This window comes from Amphibalanus amphitrite, unplaced genomic scaffold (assembly GCF_019059575.1).
Source record: "Amphibalanus amphitrite isolate SeventyFive unplaced genomic scaffold, NRLGWU_Aamphi_draft 000157F_arrow, whole genome shotgun sequence".
Classification (NCBI taxonomy): domain Eukaryota; kingdom Metazoa; phylum Arthropoda; class Thecostraca; order Balanomorpha; family Balanidae; genus Amphibalanus; species Amphibalanus amphitrite.
The window spans coordinates 157,164-169,966 of record NW_024881652.1 but is presented as its reverse complement, the minus strand read 5'-3'; the positions used below and the strand labels follow the sequence as shown (position 1 = coordinate 169,966).

General features: G+C 49.7%; 1 long non-coding RNA gene across 1 annotated transcript; it reads right to left on the bottom strand.

Moving 5' to 3' along the window:
• Positions 1-9,111: 9,111 nt before the first annotated feature.
• On the bottom strand, positions 9,112-11,074 carry LOC122383168. The gene is made up of 2 exons (XR_006256788.1): positions 9,731-11,074; positions 9,112-9,345 (listed from the first exon to the last, which is right to left on the bottom strand). It is a non-coding gene; the product is annotated as an uncharacterized LOC122383168 (long non-coding RNA).
• Positions 11,075-12,803: the final 1,729 nt, after the last annotated feature.

Here is a 12,803-nt window from a genome sequence, read left to right as displayed (position 1 = left end):
TTTGGGTCGAAAACGGCAGAACATGACGTCACTCTGACGTCATTTCCGGCCAACCTATCATAGCTTTTGGAAAAATTTTTGGTCACAATGTGTAAAATTGATGTCCGGGAGGGTACTGAAAGTTTGGTGACGATCGGCGCAGCGGTTCTGGAGATATATCGAAAAGTCTGGAGGGGGGGGCAAAAAATAGCCCCCCCCCCCCACCAGGTCGCGGGTTAACCCTCGCCCATGTAGGGGGGGGGGGTTGGTGCAACCCCCCCTGAGGTTTTTCGGAAATAGTGCAAAAACGGCGGCGCGCAGCGCCGCCAAATTTTGGGTACCTTATGGGGCAAACCTTGCGCATCTTTTGATAAAAAAAATTTGACCGGGTCATGTCAGGTCACGGAGTTATGACGTCACAAAGGGAACAGCCTCCGGCCGGATTTTCACAAACTGAGTGCCAACGCCCGAGGTTTCCTGCCGGTGGTACGGAGATCGGTTGATGGATCGTGATGAAACTTCCCATGCATGTTGGGGCAAGTATTGGCTATCATATGGTATAAGTAACTTGACCGGGTCAGGTCAGGTCACGGAGCTATGACGTCACAAGAGGAACAGCGTCCGGTACTATTTTTGAAAAGCGCCCGAACCACTATTTTGCTAATTCTTGTCACCTCAATGGGAATATGCAGCAATATTAGCTTCTATAGGGAGCAAATGGACCTCCCAAATCCAAAAATACAATCAGATTTCAAAAATTTAAATTTTGATTTTTCGAATTTCTGCCGCCGACTGTGACCTTGCCGACTTCCGGCGCTCCCAACGCGCCATTTTTAGAGCTAGGGAAACGAAATACATACCAAACGATAGAGAATTGATCAAGGAACACGATAGTGAAGGTTTCAAGTCGATATCTCCCACCGTTTTGCCGCAATCGCCGCCGAAAGTTGAAAAAAGTCTATTTTCCGAAAATTTGACCTTTGACCGGTCAAAAGTAGGTCAAATGTTGACCTAGGACCAAAAAATATACCACCAATCGCGAGATCTCGGCGAGAGCAATCCGTTGGTCTTTTCCGCTAAGCTCTACGACGCTCCGTTTTCAAACGCCAAGGGGGGGGTCGCACCAACCCCCCCCCCCCCCTGCATGGGCGAAGGTGGCAGATCGCCGTTTACGGGCGAGGGTTAAACTGCGCCCTGGTGGGGGGGGGAATTCCCCCCCCCCTCCTGACTTTTCGATATATCTCCAGAACCGCTGCGCCGATCGTCACCAAACTTTCAGTACCCTCCCGGACATCAATTTTACACATTGTGACAAAAAATTCCAAAGGCTATGATAGGTTGGCCGGAAATGACGTCAGAGTGACGTCATGTTCTGCCGTTTTCGACCCAAAAAAAGGGTTTCGCGGGAAGAGCTGTCAGGCCTATAGCTTTGCAAAAACAGAAAAACGATAAAGACATAAAAGCTGTAGAATTGACAGGGCTACAAAACTACTATCTCGGGTTTTTGAAATTTTTGGATTTTGACCCCCCAAAAATCAAAAAATAGATTTTTTGAATATAATAGCCGAAAAATCCAAAAGTTTTTTGAATTTCGCAAAAAACAATATATGTGATAGTCCTCACCTCCTATCCACATACCAAATTTGAGATTGATATCTCTTTTTTGGCGAAGTTATAGCGAAAAACGGTTCAAAATTGATGACGTCAAATTTTCAAACTTAATTTTTAGCAATTCTAGACCCCTTAGCGCAAAACAAAGACCACCATTAGACTCCCCGTGACGAGCTGCATCGAATTATTACCCCTTTTATGCAAACCTATCAACTTTAAAATTTGATCTTTTTTGACCTGACCTTGACCTGACCTTCACCAGAAAGTGACCTAAGCCGTACCTAAAAGTCTTATAACCAACACCATTGAGTTGGAAATGAAAAATTGGCCACAAAACATGCATCGCACAACCTTAGTACCTAAAGTTAGGTTCATGTGACCTGACCTGTGACCCTTGGTGACCTGACCTGTGACCTGACCTGGTAATGTCAGTGAACTCTTATAGCAACATATGTACTAGGCAACTGACGCCCTATCGCTGATTTTCGACAAAATGCGTTTTCTTCGGTGTTATAGCGCATTCCCTAGATGAACCGTGAACGGTGAAACATTTCATCTTTGACCTGACCTGTGACGTCATCGGTGACCCTAAGGTCAATGAAATTTGATTTCCTTCGACAAATTTGACAGGCCTTTCGAACGCCGTTTGAATTTCGCGGATCCGTCCAGTTGTTTCGGAGATACGAGGGGCCAAAAATAGCCCCCCCCCCCCACCAGGTCGCGTTATAAACAGACCCCAACAGTGCGCGGGTTAACCCCGCTCTGGCAGGACATTTTTCATAACACGGCCTGGCAGGGGGGTTGATGCGACCCCCCTCGCGATTGGCTCCTATGGCACTTAGAAACACCAAATTTGGTAGGTAGGCTGGCCCCCTGGATTTCTCGCCCCTGTGCAAATTTAGTTGCTCTAGGTCAATATTTAGGGGGTATAAATGTAAAAAATTTCGCTAAAAACAGGTCAAAAGTTTTTCGCTTATAACTTTTGATCTAATTAGGATAGAGAAAAAACAAAAGCACCAGTGACCTCAGCACGTCAAGTCGCGTCGAATGATATAAGTATTTTTTATAAGTTTTATTTATATATATATATATATATATATAAGTTTTAAAATATATTTTATAAGTTTTCATTTTTCCTAATTGACTTATAATGGTGAGGTCACGAAAATGACCTGACCTCATATGACCTTAAGGAAAAATCCGAGATATACAAGTTGTGGGACTCATAATGGATACTACATCCTGCAAGTTTCATTTCCCTGTGACATCTCCTCTGGCAGTGAGGGCGTTGCGAAGTTGCGACATCTGAAGACCGTGCAGAGGTTCACTTATGACGTCATAGGTCAGTGACCTGACCTGACCAAAAACGCGGTTGGTGTCAAAAGATCCGGCTTGGATCAAAGGTCAGGTATGCGAAGTTTCAGCTCTCTATCGCCAGCGTGTTCGGAGCTATCGCGAAAAAAAAAAACTAGGGGGGGGCGGCACCCGCCCCCCTCGGCCGGCGAGGGTTAATTAACTAAGTTCAAGTTAACCAAATCAAAATTGCATCATATCGCATATCATTCGATTCGGCTGATCACAAGGAACATAATGACACCATTTTTTAACCCTCGCCCGCACATGGGGGGGGGGGTTGCCACCCCCCAGGGAGTCTTTCTGCTCTGCACTCAACATTTTTAGAGTTAGAAGGCTGATTTTTTCGTATAGCTGCTCGTCTATCCTTTCTTGATGTCCACTGAAAATTTCAAGTTTCTGTGATTTTTGGTTTCGGAGATATGACCTTGTTTTTCAGGTCATGTCATGACCCAAATGGCCAATTCTCAACATCTTGCGTTTGCCATGGGCCTTGTGAGCTTTTGACACCCTGATTTCGGCTTTTTTTGCCAGTTTTACCTCCCACCTATCATGGAACATGTTGTTCGACGATGTACAGGGGTCAAGGTCAGGGTCAAGGTCAACCTAGGTCATCTAAGATAATTGCGTTTTAGTCAAGCTGAATTTAAAGTTTTTTGACTGCATTTTTGGTAAAAGCTTCTCAGATCATGAATTCCATGGTGTGTCAAAAGTGGAAATAGCCGCCCGGCTTTAGTTCGCCAGCCTTGTCAATAGATGGCAGTACCACAATATGGGCAGCGGATCGTGCAATTGACGTCAAATTTTCGCTACCTGCTAAGAATTGAACGGCGGATCTTTTCATGCAAGATTCAAGTAAATCGGTCCACAACTTTTCTAGCAACAGAGATATGAAGTTAAACACCCTGCCAGAGCGGCGGCGCGGCGGCCGGCGGCGCCGCGCCGCCGCCGGCCGCCGAATGGCGGCGCTGAACGGTTCCGAATTGGCACTGCGCTAAAACCTGTTAACTGCTGGGAATAGTTATTACAGCAAAATTTTCATTCAAGTGAGGAATAACCAAGGGAAGGAAGTATGTATGCTTGTGTGCGTACTGTGTAAGCCAAGAAACTGCATTAGCAGATACTCGCTAATATTAGATCCAGCCAAGTCCAAACGCATTCCAGGGGATGTGTTTCTAATGGGTCAACAATATTTATCGTTCGAGGGCGGAAACAGTTTTAACAATACAAAAAATATTTTTGCACAGCTCTATTCCTTGAACAATTCTCTTCAACGCCTCATTCCTAGTTAAGCGAATTAGCCCACCCTGGTTGAATAAATAAGGCGATTTCGCCACAAGGTCGCGGAAAACCGACCGAAGACGGCCGCGCTCAACGTTAATTTGGGCATGCAGACTCTTAAAAACTCGCATTGGGCGGATAGGATTTCTCAGGTATTGGCTCCAAAACACCGCATTCGGCTCCCGAATACGTCCAAGTGACCCGCCTCGTTCCTAGTTAAGCTCTAATTAGATCAAGTGACTCATAAGGAGCGAAAAAGCAACAAAAAGCATGAATTTCCCTATGGCGGCGGGCTGCCGGGTTGCCAGACGGCGCACTGGCTATTTCCACTTTTGACACACCATGATGTGATATGGACCCAAAAACAATCGGTGCACACATCAGTATACACACAGACACACACAGACATACAAACACATATAATTGACCTTGACCTGAAATGACCTCAGCAGCAAAATTCTGGTCGGATAGTGTGACAAAGAGGTTCTAGCTGGCTTGGCACCAGAAAACAGCATCGTCATCGGTATTTGATAAGCAGCGCACTTGATATCAAACGGTGACCCAAAACAGCAACATTTTTTAGTTTGACCTGACCTGGAAGGTCAATGACTGACCTTAGAAGCTAAAACTGGGTATCATTGGATTCGTCTGTTCCCAAAGAATCTTTTTGGTCTTTACTGCTAAGCTCTATCTCCAACAGGAACGAAATGGCGCGGGGGGGGGTGGCAACCATCCCCCCCATGTGCGTTCTAGGATGGGAAAATGGCATGTGCGGGCGAGGGTTAAGCTCTAGCGTCAATATGTGCCAAGTTATTGGCAAAGACGTCATTTGACCTCAGTTGACCTCATTTGACCTGACCCATGGATAAGTACACCAAACAAAGCAGCACCAAATGACCTGTTATTAATTACTATGGTTTCAAAGCACAAATGTTATGGAACAAAGCGGATATCTCCAGTATTTTCCGAATTTAGTATTTTCCCATAGGCTTAACATTACGACGTAATGACCTCTACCTGACCTCAGGTCAATGACCTAAAAAAAACGAACTATATGCTATACAACTCGGTGAACTTAGCACATCCAGAAAGATTGAAGGAAATCTGTCCAAAACTGTGAGTTGGACAGGTGAAAAAAGAAAATTAAAATTTGACCATGACCTTTTACCGGTTTTTCTGACCTGGTGACCTGACCCAATGTCAACTGGACTTCAAATTTTCAGGTCATATGTAAAAAGGTTGCCCCATAGGTTATGCTAAACGCCGCCGTTTTTACGATATCTTCGAAAAACCTTAGGGGGGTTGCATTACCCCCCCCCCCCCCCTGCCAGGGCGAGGGTTAACCCTCGCTGGACATATTTGTTTTCTACATACGTGCCGGCCGATGGGGGAGGGTACGACCCCTTTGCCGTTTCGCCCCCGATGGAGCTAGAACGTCACGGAAAAAACGAACGTGTGAGCCGTTACGAGACGCATCGACTGGTTATAATTAGGGGAGGACCGTACAAGAGTACGCACCTAATGCATTTTGTCGTCTCACGCCGTTCGGTTTTGGTTTACGGCTACGATCAGTATATTCCCATAAAGCCTGATCATTTGTCCACAAACTGTCATGACCACAGCGGCCTACGTCCAATTTAAAGCATGACCGTAAGCAATTTTCTAACACCCTGCATTTGCGTACTCTTGCCCGATAGGCAGTACAAGAGTACGCACTTCGTGCGGGTGGAGTACGCACTACGTGTATGTATTCTTACTCGCTGCAATCAATGCATTCATGCAAGTAATTAAACTATTGTTATCTTTATTGCCGCAGCCACTAAAACGGTCACTCTTAACAGAGTCGAGGCGCCCCGCTGTGGTCGTGCAAATGCCCCCTGGTCTACCAGAAACAGTGATGCTCTTCGTGGTTTCCCCAACTGATCGGCGTCCCCCCGAGTGTCATCCACCTTGTTGGCCAATCCCGTGAATCTGCTGAGGGGTTGCGCGCCTGATACACTGAGTCGGATAAATGCAACACAACCACGCACTCGGAAAACTGCGTACTCTTATCCGCCACGGCAATGCGTACTCATGGCCGACACATACGGTAGACACAACGCGGGCTGAGAGCTGGCGCCACAGTCGTCGCGTGAACAATTGGGACTTGACACACGCACCAGATTCCCCGTGGTATCTTGATAGGAAAAAATGAAAATTCTATTGCCGCTCCCTGAGGAAGGTCACACCTTTTCCTGCACCCCAAAAAGTCTAAAAGCGATGTGATAAACACGTCTAAGCCTCTAAAAAAGACATGTGAACCCGTAGCGCGCCCACCTTCCACCATCGAAGCCGCGTGAGAGACAGCTTCCTTAGGACTCGAGATGACGCTGATGAGGCGTTGCTAAGCAACCGAAACAGCTGCTGCGTACTCTTGTCGCCTGCGTCCTCTTACCCGCCCTTACCCTAACCGTCGCCCCAAATGGGGCATATGTTACCACCCTGTTGCGTTTTTGACGTGTGAATAAAAAACCGCGGCGCGTAGCGCCGCGCCGCTTGGGGTAGCTTTTGGTACATCAATTTTGGACAATGTGTGAATTTTTTGACCGAGGCCATTTCAGGTCAGGTCACCAGGTCAAGTTAACTGACCAAGCCTAAAAAAGTTTGCAATCATGTCCAGCCTGCAGTGTTTGTCGGAAAGGTTTGAAACTTGGTGGAGTGCATGATGTTATGGGCGCCGACAATTTGCATATATCGGATTTGTTATATTTGTGACCTAAGGTCAGGTCAGTGGCGTGACCTTTACATTACAAGTCAATGGAGAAAAATGAAAATGCCTCTAGATCCGTGTGTACGCATAGGAACAGTCCAAATATTTCAGAATCACAATGATTTGGACCAACCGTGATGACCAAGATGTCATTTTTGCTGATAGCCTCTAGAAAGGTCATCCGAGGTCATTTGAGGCTACAAACAGATTTTTGCCCATAACTCGCGAATGGAAAGAGATAGAACGCTGGGGATGGTCTCATTGTGTTTGTCTTGCCGAGACGCATCGACTGATATGCAACATGACGACCTTTTCCGGTCAGGTCATGACCTTGACCTGAGGTCAAATTTTCAAGCTGACCTTTCAAGGTCAAATTATAGTTCATTCGACGCGTCTCGGCGAGGGGAATACGATTCTGGCAATAGAAATGTCGTGGCTTTTTGTAGTTGAAAGTAATTGTCGAAAAACACTTTTCGTAAAAACAGCTATTTTTGGAGTTTTTGCCCTCTGGAGGCTAAACCGTTGACCTGAAGTCAATTTTGATAATGACCTTTTCAAAAGAAGAGTTCAAGAGCTATCGACTGCTTTTCCATGCGTTTTTCTAGCTACAATAGTTATTAGTTCCTGAGATAGCGGTATGTTTTCTAAAAAATATTATGACCGTTGGCAAATTTTGACCTTTGATGACCTCTGGTGACCCCAATATTGCTCTAAGATGAAAAATGACTGAATTACCTTCAAACGTACGCATTGAGAGCTATCGACTGCTTTTTCCCGCGTCTTTCTAGCCCTCTTAGTTTTTTAGTTAGAGGTGGGTGGTAACATCCCAGCCAGCCTTCCCAAATGGGGCCCATATGGGCCCCAAGTGGGCAGCAAACTGGGGCCCATCTGGGCTGCCCACTTGGGACCCAGATGTGTTTGTCATGGGCGTCCAACTGGGTCCCATATGGGCAGCCCAGATGGGCCCCATATGGGGCCCAGCCGGGGCACATATGGGTCCCACATGGGCTTTCCCAGCCGGGACCCACATGGGTATAATTGAAGAATCCCACATGGGGCCCATGTGGGTTCGAAATGGGACCCATATGGGGCCCAGCCGGGGCACATATGGGTCCCACATGGGCTTTCCCAGCTGGGACCCACATGGGTATAACTGAAAAATCCCACATGGGGCCCATGTGGGTTCGAAATGGGACCCATATGGGGCCCAGCCGGGGCACATATGGGTCCCACATGGGCTTTCCCAGCCGGGACCCACATGGGTATAAGCGAAAAATCCCACATGGGGCTCATGTGGGTTCGAAATGGGACCCATATGGGGCCCAGCCGGGGCACATATGGGTCCCACATGGGCTTTCCCAGCCGGGACCCACATGGGTATAAGCGAAAAATCCCACATGGGGCCCATGTGGGTTCGAAATGGGACCCAAATGGGGCCCAGCCGGGCACATATGGGTCCCACATGGGCTTTCCCAGCCGGGACCCACATGGGTATAAGCGAAAAATCCCACATGGGGCCCATGTGGGTTCGACATGGGACCCATATGGGGCCCAGCCGGGTCCCATATGGGCTTTCCCAGCCGGGACCCAAATGGGTATAAGCGAAAAATCCCACCTGGAGCCCATGTGGGTTCGAAATGGGACCCAGCTGGGACCCATACCCAGCCAACATTATTACCTTGGCCCCACATGGGGCCCAGGTGGGCCACTTGGTGGGACCCATGTGGGCAGCCCATGCGGGGCCCACATAAATCTGTCCCTGGGTAAATGGTGGGGCCCACCTGGGCTGGCCCACGTGGGCTCAAGGTGGGTACCATATGGGGCCCACCTGGGCTGGCCCAAATGGGCTCAAGATGGGTACCATATGTGGCCCACCTGGGCTGGCCCACATGGGCTCAAGGTGGGTACCATATGGGGTCCACGTGGGCCAGCAGATGTGGGCCCTAGGTGGGCCCCATGCTGGCTCACACCTCCCTAGCATCGTTTGTATTAATCAATAAATATTCACCAAAGCCCATCTTAGTTCCCACCAGAACCTACAATTAATTTCAATATGATTATAGTATAATCGATGTCTGCTATTTCAATCACTCCCCCTGATCATTGCTGAACGTTCACCACCGCAACAAAACAAACTGTCAGTGATCAATATTTATATTATCGATAAACACAAAAATGCTGTTTAAACTCTCTGCTCTCTTCTGCTCATCTCTAGACTTCTTCTCTCATCTGCTCCTCCGCTTAAACTCCAGCTGGTCTCCTCTCCTGGCGGCCTCCGTCGCGGTTCCTGGCACCCGTAAACCACTTTCGTGGCGCCACCTCCAGCTGGCCGTTGTTGGTGTCCTGGGTAAGCCCGTTCCGCCGCACGGCTCCTGTAAAATAAGCACCAGCAATGTAAAATGTGCAGACACATAAGCGAATTGTGTATTGCCCGTGCTGTGTTCTATCATGATTCTGTATTACCTGCATTAAAAGTAACATCATCTGATTTGACTTGAATAATTGAGAAATGAACTTTAAATATTTTTTTTTTTGCAGGAAATAATCTGATGCAGAATAAACATACAAGGTCCGATTATGATGGACACAAAGGACATTAGTGCTTTATAAGTCGGCTGCTTGGAATTCGCTAATCGGACAGTAATTGACGACACCTGAAATAACATATGAATGGGAGTGCTGCTGTTATTCTGACATCCGCTATCAGGTGTCCAAGGGAGTTGGGCAATTAAATAAAGAGATAAAACCATTACTTACTGAACACGACATCAAAAAGCCGGGTACCGCCGAAAGCCCTTTTCCCGTGCCGTCCATTTACGCTTAGTCGCGTAGCGAGTGCGCTCGTCATGACGCCTGCTATCGTCCTTCGGACCGGTGTAAGCGGGGGCGCTTACACCGAGGTCGGCGACAAACAGCCACCCGGAGTATCTCAATCTGTCCACTGCCACGAGGTACTTCCTGCCGGCGTGATCGGCGAAGTCGATGTGTAGTTCGAACGGCCTTTCCGCTGGCGGTCTCCTCATCATGGTCTCTTGCTGCTGAGCGGGTAGATCTCTCTGGCAGCTGGTACAGCAGCGGGTGACATTTTCCACATCCCGGTAGATCCCGGGCCAGTAGACGATCTGTCTTGCGCGGGCTTTCGTCTTCTCCTTCACCAGGTGGCTGGCGTGGAGGGCTTCTAGAACAGTCCTTCATAATCGCTGTGGTATGACGAGCCTGCAGCCGATCCGGCCTGACCGACTGGACATCTCCACCGACCGCAGTGACGCCTTCTACCTCTGGAAGGAGAGATGGGACGACTACGTCCTGATGTCACAGCTGCGACTCGACCAACTAGCGATACAGCTGGCGTCGCTGCGGGCGCGCCTCTCCGAAGAGACTCGAACGCGGTCGTGGTTGCGGCGCGGCCGCCACGGCTACGCATTCCTGCTTCCTTTCACTTTCGTTCATCGCACTTTGTACTCACTATGGGCGGGTTCGAGCTAATACCGACCGCGCCATGTGTCGGTTCCGCCCGAATTAAGGCTTTATTGGACACGCACACCACTCAGAGTCTCAACGCCAACTGGCCCGCCCAGACGCCGCAGCCCCGCCAGCCGGTCGGCCGGTCACCGCCCCGGGCGGTGCAGAGGCGGCCCCAGGCCCCGTCCGGTGGGCCGAGCTCCGCCGGCGGGTCGCCCGCGCAGGGGCGGGCTCAGGTGACACAATCATACGACACAATCACAACATTGACTGTCCAATATCAGCCGTAGCTGGTCTCACAAACATCAACTATGCGACTTCCTCACGACGTCGAAGTGTATTTTGGAGGCATGAGACTAAACAGCGAGTTCTTTTTTCTTGTAATATCATACACATTGGACAGTGAAAAAATAAATAATAGGCTGCCCACATCCAGCCCACCTACACCCCACTACATGGGCTGCCCACGCAGTGCCCATGTTAAGCCCACCATACAGGAACACCGCGTGAATGCCTGTGTTCACCAAAATTCCTGGATATGCCCTCGTACATGTGCAAGCAATCTCATTATCAAGCATTATGCCTGCCAAAAAATATGTGGGCAGCCCATGTGGGGCCCACATGCAGCCCACATATTTGCCCATCCATATACATATTTGCCCACATATAAGCCCATGGCCCACCTAGCCCACGATGCCCATCAAATGCCCATGTGGGGCCCACATGGGCATGCTGGCTGGGGTTTGCCCATTTGGGCCCCACGTGGGCCCCGGATGGGTGTGCCCAGTTTGTTAGTGCCCAGTCTGCCCACATGCTGCCCGCATCCAGCCCAGATAGGTGTCGGGTCAGTTAACAAAGTTTTGTAGTAAGGTTTGCCCATTTGGGCCCCATGTGGGCCCCGGATGGGTGTGCCCAGCTTGTTGGTGCCCAGTCTGCCCACATGCTGCCCGCATCCAGCCCAGTAGGTGTCGGGTCAGTTAACAAAGTGTAGTAAAGTTTGCCCATTTGGGCCCCATGTGGGCCCCGGATGGGTGTGCCCAGCTTGTTGGTGCCCAGTTTGCCCACATGCTGCCCGCATCCAGCCCAGATAGGTGTCGGGTCAGATACCAACATTTTGTAGTAAAGGAAATGTTCATATCCCAGCAAACATGCCCACATGGTTCCCTTATGGGCCCACATGGCCCCCACCTCTTCCATATGGGCCCCACATGGGAATGGCAGTGGGTGACACATGGGACCCATATGGGCAAGCCCACGTAGGCCCCATATGAGACCCACGCGGCCCCCACATGGGACCCATATGGGCCAGCCTACATTGACCCCATATGGCATCATGTATGAACTTGATGTACTTGGAGTCCAAAATTCACATGAACAACAGTCACTTTTTTTGCTTTTATGCTCTTGGAGTAACTTAAATGGGGCCTACATGGGTGATCCATATGGGACCCACATGGGATGCCCAAATTGCCCATCTCCAGCCCACATGCGTTTGGCCCACCTGGCCCATTTTTCCCATATGGGGCCCATATGGGTAGCCCATCTGTAGCCCATGTCCCACGTGGGCCCATCTGGCCCATGTTCACCCCATATGGGACCCACATGGGATGCCCATCTCCAGCCCACATGCGTTTGGCCCACCTGGCCCATTTTTATCCCATATGGGGCCCATATGGGTAGCCCATCTGTAGCCCATGTCCCACGTGAGCCCATCTGGCCCATGTTTACCCCATATAAGACCCACATGGGATATCCATCTCCAGCCCACATGCGATTGGCCCACCTGGCCCATTTTTATCCCATATGGGGCCCATATGGGTAGCCCATCTGTAGCCCATGTCCCACTGGGCCCATCCTGCCCATGTTTACCCCATATGGGACCCACATGGGATGCCCATCTCCAGCCCACATGCGTTTGGCCCACCTGGCCCATTTTTATCCCATATGGGGCCCATATGGGTAGCCCATCTGTAGCCCATGTCCCACGTGGGCCCATCTGGCCCATGTTCACCCCATATGGGACCCACATGGGATGCCCATCTCCAGCCCACATGCGTTTGGCCCACCTGGCCCATTTTTATCCCATATGGGGCCCATATGGGTAGCCCATCTGTAGCCCATGTCCCACGTGGGCCCATCTGGCCCATGTTCACCGCATATGGGACCCACATGGGACGCCCATCTCCAGCCCACATGCGTTTGGCCCACCTGGCTCATTTTTATCCCTTATGGGGCCCATATGGGTAGCCCATCTGTAGCCCATGTCCCACGTGGGCCCATCTGGGACCCACATGGGATGCCCATCTCCAGCCCACATGCGTTTGGCCCACCTGGCCCATTTTTATCCCACATGGGGCCCATATGAGTA